Raw genomic sequence first — 11,540 nt, 5'->3', positions numbered from 1 at the left:
AAGTGTTAAAGAGCTAGGAAGGCTGAATTCCAACTCCACGGAAGAAGACGATCTTCCTTTAAACTCTTAGGAGTGATTGTTTATTATTGGCTCGCAGTGGAATCCGGAACGCTCATTTCGTCCCATTTGAAACTCGTCAGCTGAATGTACCTGCATCTCAGAGTTGATGTTCACTCTGAGACACGAACCCAGTACTATTCGCCTCAAACTCTATCACGTTATTCACTTAGCCACTGAGTCTTATTGTTTGTCATTACTGAACTAGTTTACCTATTCAAAAAATGCATACAATGGTTATGTATATAATCACAGTTACAGTATAGTATAGAAACTAATGCTCTATTGTCACTTACTTGGACAATCACCTTGTTAATTACATAATCATCTAATAGGCATAGGTTTATTATGGTTTGTTTCATACCAATATATTTCACTGATATTGATAATGGTAGCATTGTAATTATACTTTATAAAATTTAAACTTTGTATCCGGTTATTTACAGAATCGTTCTTCACACATCTTCTGTTACACAAACACACACTAATATATACGTAGTTCAATACTTATTGTATAAACAATCAAGTAAGCTATTGTCATTGATTTTTACTTAACATTCTGATTACTATCAACTTTGGAATATGATGCAAATGCTTCCCCATCCTATCTGGTACACAGGGGAACATAGTTTACCATCATCTTCCTTCTCTACTCCTCTCTCTCTTTTAGCTAATTATTATTTGGCTAAATTAGCATTTTTAATGACAATTTGTATATCTTATAAGCATATTAATTTGTTATTGTATGAAGTGATATAGTTATAAATATATCTATCAGTTTTCCGATAGATAATTAGTAGATCGAATTTCAATTAAAATGTAAACAAATTCAATTGGAGTTGAAAAGATTTTGTGAAGATTGGTTTAATTTGCATGTCGTATTCGTCATAGACTAGTTTCGTTTGAGGTACAATTGAAAACCAGGAATCACTGGAAATCTAGTTTGTTCTAGTGTGAAATTACTGTCACAAGTGACATTGCATGGGCGTTGAGGTAAATTATGAAATGACTGAATTTATAGTCGTACTAATGGATGCCAATCCAGTGGTCCTAATGGTTAGACGTTAGTAACAAAGCTTCAAATCCCTGGGTCTGATCCTTGGCCAGTTCGCTTGTGTATATTGTTGAGGATCCCCATACTAGCACTGAACAGCTCTTTAATGCTGCCTAGTTCTTAACTGTACGCAAAATGAGATCAGTCTCTGACGAATACAAGTTGAATGATATGTTTGATTGAAAGAGGTTTATAAGTCTTATTATCGTGATAAACTGTCGTCAATTCGGGAAATCGGTTAGCATCAGGCACAATTGTTTGATTCTGGTTTGGAACAGCTCAGCAATACTCACTTATGAACCTATCAGGAATCAAAAAAGGTATCTTCCATTTTCTTGGCATTCATGTTGCACCCTTAAAACTACTAAGTTCTAAATTTTCAACTGCATGTTCACTCTCTGTGTGTACCACATTTCACTAAGAAAACCCATTTATTTCAGGTTAAAAAAGATTGTTTAAACAATAGACCCTAAATACATATTTTTTTAGTGTAGGTCTTTGTACTAAGTTTGTTGTTGTTAATATTATATTTCGTTGAAATAGCTCTACATTTTCTTTATGTTGTAGTGGAATATCAACTCATATAGGCGTGACTATAATCAGAAGGGGTTTTGTGTAGATTTCAGTATTTTCATAGTTGAAATCACAAATCAAATGAAGCCAGACCACCATGGAAAACCTGGAAGCACTGGAAGCACTGCTGAGGAGTCCCATAATGGGACGAAGCGGCCGTCCAGTGCTTCCAGGTTTTCCATGGTGGACTAGCTTCAATTGACTCATGATTTCAACTATGAAAATAGGCGTGACTATTATTAATAAAGAGAATTGTTATGTGCGGACGAGAATAAATGAGTGGTAACTGTTAAGAATTATTCACGGATTAATATTATACGTATATTCTTATTGTATGATTATTCATATTCCCTTAATTATCAGCTTTTATTTGACTTATTGACTATTATCATATAATTTACTATTCTTGAGATATTCCCAATATATCAGTAATAGTTTCTTACAATCACAGCCACTTTTGGCTTGATCTTGTATAAATGTTATTTTCTATTTTACGATGTGGTGTGGCCTGATTTGTTTGTATATAAACCAGGTATGTCTGAAATAAATGATCCATATGGTGGAAACTGGTATTGGTGTTCTGGACTCAACTGACAGGTCTAGGCGGGAAAAGGACTAGTCGTAACTCTAGACTGCCTGTACTGGTGTTTGCGTCATTAGTTTGATTGTATAAGTCAGCGAATCTAAATTTGGCAATCTTATTTTGCGATAATCGTATGGCATAAATAATCACTCGGTTTCAATATAATACTTTGTATTTGAAGTATACATAGGTGTTCGATTAATTTTATTGTGGTTGGCTAGATTCTATGCGTCTTTACTTCTGACTACGTCATCCATTTGATCGTTTTTTTATGGATTTTAACAGTAGTATGTTTTAAATTTTATCTGATTATTATGATTGGATTATAAACCTGAAGTTAACGCCAAATGTACTTCATAATTATAATAATATACCAAGCAAACTAAATACAGAAAAAAAACGGACAATTTAAGAATTATTGTTTCTGAGTTACCTTAGTCACAATTAATGGAAACGTTTTTACACAGCAGCTAAACTTTGGAGATAACCTTCGACTAAATTGTTGTATTTCACGCTTAAGAATTTAAACTTTGCTACGCATTATATGACCACTCAAGCCCTATAGCTTCCAAAATTTATTAGTCTGCATCCAGCATGAGTACTATATGTTTCTGCTGTACTTCATTTTACATTCTATCTGTTTCTTATAATCTAACTATCCAATATGTGTTACCAAGATCCAAACGTAAGCATTGCTGTCGGCCTTGGGTTAACCAATCACAACAGCTCCACACAGAATATTACGCAAATTTGAAGGCTCAGTGAAAGAAAGCTTGTACGTTGTTATAAACTAAGTGGAAGATATCAGTATTTGGTTCCTAAAATAACTGGAAATAATATAAATATCAGTTATGCAACCAGAAAGTGAATATGACATAGCGTCTAAGCTAAATTACAAGAAATACCAGCTCCCGATACAGATTATATGTTAGAGTATTTGATATGGTTTAATGCAAAATCAAGAGTGTTTTGCGTAATTAAATGATATTCTCCTACACTGAAACTTACTACAAAACTTATCGTTAAATTTTTCAAAGTGTATAAACAACAGAGTGGGGAACGTTACATTGAATTATAGCTAAAGTAAGTTCGTGATGCTAACCGCAAACCCAACACTAAACTTAAACGTAAGCTGTAACATTAATCCTAACCGTATAGCTGAGGTCAGTTTGCGATGAAAGCCTTAACTCTAACCTTAAGTGTAGGAATGTTTCAATGAATTATGACTGAGCTCAGTTTGTGATGAAAATCTTAATCTTGATTTGTAATCCTAACTCATAACGTTAGCTTAACTCTTAGTTCTTAACTCAAATCTTTTGCACTATATTTGGTATTAATTGGTGATAAAACCCCTGTAAGGGTCATAATCTTAATTTACAACACTTCCCCGACCCCTATTATATGAACTTAACCTTCTTCTTATACAATAAGGAATAATTTAAAATATAAGGGTTAATTAGTCATATTAAAACTATTATTTCATCGTAATTTTATTGCTTCTATTGTTAACTGTTTTATGATAAGCACTGCTTCCTGATTAGCCGATAGGTCGCCCGAGGTCGTCAGTGTAAAATACATCAGTCAAATGATGAAAATGTGTTAGAACTATAATAAAGATACAGTCATGTAACAATATCCTTTCAAAGCTGGAGTTGTCAAACCAACTGCAAACACATCTTCATGCAAACATTATTTCATTCGTTAAGTCGGTTAAAGTAGCTTCTTGAACAATAGTTTCTAATCAATATCAATTCATGTCTTAAAATTCATGATATCTCTATTTTACACATTCTACATCATGGACTGTGCTACACTAGACATCATACGCAAAAGTGATCAATCTATATTGAGAAACTATAAAATAGTTGTATTGTGATGAACTGGAAGCATGTTGTAGATGGCGTCGAGTCTCGATTGACTATGATCACCACTACAATAAGATTACGCGCCCGAAACGACTTGGTTCCTTCGCTAGCTCGTAAACCAAAAGGATGTAGCTGGTCCAGATAAAGTATATTTATTGGCCATCTCATGGTACCGAAAGAATACCGAGACGTGCCAACGAGTTCAGGCAAAAAGGCAGAGCGTAAGAAAGTTCGAAGGAACAAGATGGGCGACCGAACGGAAAGTGATTTTGATACAGTTAAACAAAAATGAGTACAGTAAGAAAATCACTGGTACAATTGGTTATAATAATAATTGTTTCCATTATACCAATCGCGTTCTCGTCGGGAAAAGCAGGCCACTACAATGGGATGTATCTAAAGCTTTGACGGGTTGATATTTAGGATATCCAAATTCTTATAAAAATAAGGATAATTATAATTTACGTTTAAACAGCTCAAAGAAATTTGTCATAGATTGATATGGAATAAATGACTTACTGTCAAAGGATTGTAGGTCTTAATAAGCTTTATAAAAATATCTAACTTGTATTTTAGGTGCCAATTTGAAAAGAACTTATATAAAACCATCACTATTACTATTTCGTACATACAAATAATAAGCAGTAAATTTGATCTACCTTGATGTAGGTAATAGTTTTAACAGTTCTGTGTGTTCCTTTTTTGTGTAATCTCACTAGTACAAGATGTAATTGTTAATAGACTTTAATACTTATCCATATCAATTAGCATTATAATTAATTGTAATACTAATCATTAAGATCTTTTACAGTGTTTTGAGAGGAGAAAAAAACCCATCGCAAAAGTTGATTGACAAACCGAAATACAACTTTGATGCCGACAATTTGGAAAAAAAACAGTAGCATATATCTTCATGAAATTTAACTAACACTTTGAAGAACTCCTTAGGAAACAATGAAAAAAAAATAGACAGTTGGTTTTTTGTTTTAGGAAAAATAAAATAGTGTAAGACAAGAAAAAAAAGAAAGGATGCGCTTGATACTTCAAACAAACATCACATCACTGTTGTTACTTTCTGCAATTAATAAATGCGTCAGGGTATTTGTATAAAAAAAGAACAAAACCGAGTGTGACACCCTAAATTCTAAAAGGATAGTAGCTTTTTTAATTTTCAAATCTTTTTTTGCGGCAACTTAAGTAATATGAAATCAAACCAAAGTGAACAAATGAATATATATGTAACTGGGATTAATAAAACTTTCTTTTTACCGCTCTTACCATTATAAATGATTCCATCGGTATGAAGAAGTGTCATGAAGGACACACATACACACGTATTCATAGAGGATAACAAATTTTTTGGCTGATTTTTTAAAAATAAACTATTAAGGAATGCTCTAATAAATATCATTGCATTTTTATCATAAAGCGATGTGATTCTATAGAAGTTTATTCAATTTAGAAATTATTTATCATTATTGGATCAACAATGGTTGTGTTAAATGGTGCCCCCAAATGCCCTGGTACGGCCGAGAGTGGGGAGAGTTTGCTCTCCCTCTCGAAATACTCTCGCATGGCCATGCGTATATAGCCTCTGCCACACAAGTCCTACTCACTGACTTCTCGTGGCATTACTGTTGTTTACGAAATTGAGAGGACGAAAAGAGAATGTCCGGCGCTCTAACCGGGTTGGTGGACACGGCGCGTCCACCTAGGGGAGTTGGAAAACCCTCATTCCAAACCAATGGTGCACATGGGCTCCAGTATCCTGAAGGAACGAATGGCGTATGAACCAACTGTTGGTCACCGGCTACCATGGGACTACATCTCCTTACGATGCTCCACTGCCTTGTGGATCAGATCTTTAGGTCAAAGGCTCAGGTTGTGGTCCCCTAAGAAAACCACCTGCTTCAGTTTGGGCACCTGGTCAGTATCACAGCCCTCACACAAATCAAATGAGATTTGTGTGGCGCATATGTATCTTGTGCTTTCTTGTACCAATATTTATGTGTATAAATAAAATAATAAAATAAACCTCGTGACAGCGGTAATAAAAAGTCGAATACAAATTAAGTTGGAAGGATTTATTTCAGACTCTCATTCACCCAAACAGATAGGAAGACGAGAAGCAGATAAGTTGAACGTTTCTAGTCAATTTAATTAAAATGACTCTATTTATAGGTATAATAAATAAAGCCAACATATAGACACATACATATTATCATATAACCCAAGTCACATGTGTAAACGACAAAATGAATGGGAAGATCAGAATAGTACATCCGTCCATAAATCAGGATAAACGATACAGTTATGTAACTGTGTTAACTACTACAATATCTTACTTAATCAAAATCCAGTTTTAGGATAAGTTTGACAGAGTTGAATAGTAGAGTATAGACCTATGGGGGAAAATTCTTCTGTCTAATCGATAGTAATGTCATAATGTGAGTTGACAAGGTGATCGGGAGCTACCACTATTGTTCTGTAGATCTGAGATTTGTGAATATACGTTATTAAGCAACTCCAAGTCAAGGGGATGAAATTGTTCAATGATCTTCAGTTATCAATGCGATTATTCAGTCAACGTCAGTTCGTGATGTAAATTACTTTTACAGTAATAATAATAATAATAATAATAATCACGTTCAATCCATGTGGTTTATAAATCATGAATTATGAGTAGATGATAAAAAGTTTATTTGTGGTGAAGAAAAGCCCCCCAAAAATCCAATTCCTTATTAGGATGACCCGATACTCTATTTACAATCTATTATCATTGAAAAAAGGTAAATCTCAGATATGTCTTTTATTTCTATCCCACGATACTTGTCATTATTTATCTTTATAAAAATTAAATTAAAAGATGATAATAATATTTTGATAGTTTTATGGTAAATCAATACCAAATGGAAAAACTCTGAAGGAATCAAGGTTCACTTTATCAAAGCTTGTTTATACTAGCTTGAAACTAATCTGAATGATGAAGGTGACTCTCTATTATGATCACACAACAAAATGACATTTGGAAGTTCTCATTTTCAGGAGTTGTACATAAATTTTAAATCGTTAAATAAGAATCTAACGGTTTATAAAACGGACTTCAGTCAATATACGGGGTGTTAAACTCAGGTGAATAATTATAATGGAACGTTTAGAACAAATCTTTAGAGAAATATGATAAATTCACTTAGTATTACTTGTTTGAATCTTCCGATTGATGTTTAGGACTGCAATTGATCAGTCTCTTCTTGGCATATGTGCATACTTTGCGGATTGCCTCAATATTACCTTAATTCACAAGTATTATAAACAAAGATGGATAGTGGCCAGCAGTGAAATCAAGGACGCGTGTTTCGTCTTATTTGGGACTCGTCAGTTGGATGTACCTCCAATAGAAGACTGATCAATTCCAGTCCTTAATATCAGTAGGAAGATTAAAATAAATAATACCAAGTGAATATAATAATATCTACATAGCGTAAATTTGAATTTTGCGGCTGTTCTTTATCATCACTTTGAACATTGGAAACCAAATTATGTAGACCAATATGCTTGTATGGTTGTTTCTTTTCTTTTCTCAAGAAAATAATGTTCTTGCTGTATAATAAGAATTTTCATTTCATAGTCTAATTATAGATTAAGAAGTTATATAATTTGTTAAACATTTTAGTCTGTATATGACAGCCTGTAAAAGGTGATGAGGAGAACTTAATGAAGATTTTATTTATTTGCTTAATACACCTAAATACTGGTACAAGTGGATAGTGAAATAAAAATATAGGCTACAGAAATATGGAAATGAAATTGTGAAAAAAGTAGAGGAGGGATCAGATTATGTCTCATATCACTGAGTTATATCGGTATAGACCGATGGATGTAATTACTATACAACTTACTCTTATATCAGAATGTCATATCATAAACTGACCGTTTATTCTCTTTTTACAACTCATCCCAGTATCAGAACATAGTGCACGAATTGTAAATTACTGGGGTGGTGTTTATAAAACATTCAAGAAACCAAAGTTGGTGTTTTGAGATGGTAACACCAATTCATTTATCATCCCACAGCTCAAGCACACATTTCTGAACCTCAGAATTACTGACATGCTGTTGCCCTTGTATCATGGGCATCCTTACTGAGGTTTTACTCCACTTGAGACTGGCCAAGTGAATGAGTCTATGTCATCGTTGATATTTCCACTGGAACATTGATTCAGTACCGAGCACTTGGGATATAGAAAAGTCGTAATTCATTAAGGCTATAGAGCCACAATAAGTACTTACTTGTTCATTTTGAAGTGGCCAAATAAAGCTGAAGTACATGTTATTGAAGATAAAATAGTGCTGTGGATAGTTGTATTATCCCGATTTAGTACACTTAATAGTATGTTTATTTGATACCCTAACACTTAAAAATGATTTTATGACTATGAAACCCATGAACAGTCAACCAGTTAACTTAAATATTTAGTTCATATGTTCATAAACCAACTAGATGAATAGTGGTACAATACTCTTATCACAACCCATGGCATCCGATTCAGATATGCTTAGCTATACGAGTGAGTAGACAGATAAATGATTAGGAATGCATAATTGTCAAATATCTACCATGGTTTGATCTAAATTGGAATACCATTGAATGCTAAAGAGGATTAGAAAACTGTACCCGTGACCTCACCAGATACCGAACCTAGGACCTTCGGTTCTTGTCACAATTGCTTAAGCGTTAGAGTTATTGGGTTAATGTTCAACAGGACACACTACCGACTTCAATCAATTATTGATAAAGTATGATAAACATTCATTATAATTGGTTAAGACTGTTTCACTCCAAATATAGTTGGACTCCATTAGTCACAACTCCTCACTAGAAGTTCATGCACTCATCTAGAAATATGTCACTGATGACCTGAGTTGTAGGTCTACACTAATGAGGAATTCTTTACTAAGATGAAATAAATGTCCAAAGCTCTTTGTTTTTCAACTGTACACCAACTATGATAAATCCGTGAAAATTATCCCCAAAACATCAAAATGATCTCCGCAATACTTGATCTAATCTACACATATATTAGTCAATTTTTTTAAAATTACACTAGATCATTAGACTGAAAACAATTTAAACGTTAATTTTCAAACTACCTACTTCTTTGATGTGAGGATGAGGTTAACTCATATGCAGATCTCAGTTGTGCACCAGATTATACTAGTACACGAAAGGCGTGATTATAGTATTTGTAATTTTGCCTTGTTCAACTTCGGCTCACCGTATGATTTATGATTATGATTTTTATTATCACTGTTACTATTGATAAAACTATACTATGTTGAGTACACTGAGCGATTCGTTGGCCAGTTAGAAACACAGTGTTTAGTTATACTGCGATTTGTAATAAAAGTAATCAAATTACAATAGATAAATAGTTTTAACATAAACAATGGACTTTTATGTTTTGATTTAGTTATTATAACAAACAAAAAAAAGGATTAGTATTAGTAGTTGGGATTAAGAATAAGCGTTAGGAGTTGAGATTAGAGTGGGAGAATACTTTTTGTTACATCCACACTGTTTACTATGCTCCTAATTACATCATATATACTCGTTGATTGGTCAATATTTTAGCTGAAATCTGAGCCAGGAGCAACTTTTCCTTGGCATTTTGTTTACACAACTTGTCACATTCACTGTGTAGTGGTACTAAAAAATTTTTTTTAATCTTAAGGATTTTAATAAATTAAAAGCCCCTACTACTACTTTTACTTCGGTTACGTCTACGACTACTACTTTCTACAAAATTTAAAATAAAGGGATAATTAATTTCTATTAAACGCCTTCACTTTTCTTTCCCTTCTACTTATCTTCCCTAGTGTTTTAAAAAAGAAAAAATAATAAATGATGGAAAAAATCATAAACTTATCAGTCATATTTTTTAATTTGATTCCCAAACACTCCCAACCTATGATTTTTCTCTATCTCCACTTGCATCACCACCACCATTATCAATATAAGCCAAATAAATAAGGTAAGTATATTATGCATATATTATGCAATAAAGTAGTAGATAGTGATATTGATATTACGTTTTATTGAATTTTTTTTTTTGGAAAAAGAAATCAATAAATTTATTAATCAACCATAAAGTGATGGAAGGTTAGCAACTCTCTAAAAGTATACCTTTAAAAATTTCATTCTTGTAATTAGTGTTGGTTCCATAGTGAATAATAATAATAATTTTGTTTTTTTGTTGATGGAGGAACAAAAAAAATTGGGAACAATTATTAAATTGTAATGAGTAAAAAAAACAACATTGTTATGATCATCGTCATTATCATTAAATAATGTACGCAAACACCTTATCATCTAGTATCTACAGGAAATAAAAAAAACTAAGTTACGAATAAAGAGTGGGAGAGAGAGAGAGAGAAGGAGGGAAACATAGAGAGAGAAAGGAGGGAGGGGAAAGGATATGAATATTTCAGAAAAAATTCACTATTAACTGAAAGAAAATCATTTTTTTCAAATTACAGAGTAAAAGAATGATAAAGCAAAGTATAAGTGATATACTAGTAGGAATAGGGAGCAAGTTAACGGATGTATAAGTGTATGTGTGCGTGTTCACGTGCCCACATTACATATGATGAAAGTTAAATGAGAAACCATAGCAACCAGAAAGTGTTTATCATTATTACCTGTTAACGTCATTAACATCATTATTATTACTATGAATATTACCATAATTAATATTATTATTACTTGATATACACATTATATATTTGGCTTTCCATACATAAAATCATATGCTTTCTTTAAAATGTCTACTCAGTTAAATAGTTTCCATTGGTTACATGTTTTGTTTTGTTTTAGTTTACTCTTGATGATTAGCAAAATAATAGAGATAAATTTAATTTTTACAACTTGACGAAAGTTGGTGATGGAAGGAGAAAAGAGGTTGCATAGTTTTGGCCTAACAATTTTGCAGCGAGCAAGCGACTGAATGGATGGATGAGTGAGTGGATGACACAATGTGTTATTGATCGCTCTTAGAATTTGTTTCGGTTTTACGCATTATGCAATACGGACCGAATGCTAATGCATGAAAAAATTATGAGGATTACAAAAGCTCATTGAATTGATTTACTGAGATATGATTTACAGTTGGATGTTTTGTAAGGAAGTTCAGTTTATAAAAAGTTATCATAGAAAATTGGTGCTTGTTACAGCGAAACCGCAATTTACACAACCTATGGATTAATACATAAACAATAGATAAGGATTAATTCTATATCAAAAGTTAATCAATATAATGTCAGAATAAACTGGTCCATATATTTTCAATAAGGTTGAAATCATGAGTCAATTGAAGCTAGACCACCATCGAAAACCTTGAAGCACTGGACT

The sequence above is a fragment of the Schistosoma mansoni genome, chromosome 6 (assembly GCF_000237925.1).
Source record: "Schistosoma mansoni strain Puerto Rico chromosome 6, complete genome".
Taxonomy (NCBI): domain Eukaryota; kingdom Metazoa; phylum Platyhelminthes; class Trematoda; order Strigeidida; family Schistosomatidae; genus Schistosoma; species Schistosoma mansoni.
Note: the sequence above shows the minus strand (reverse complement) of the source record.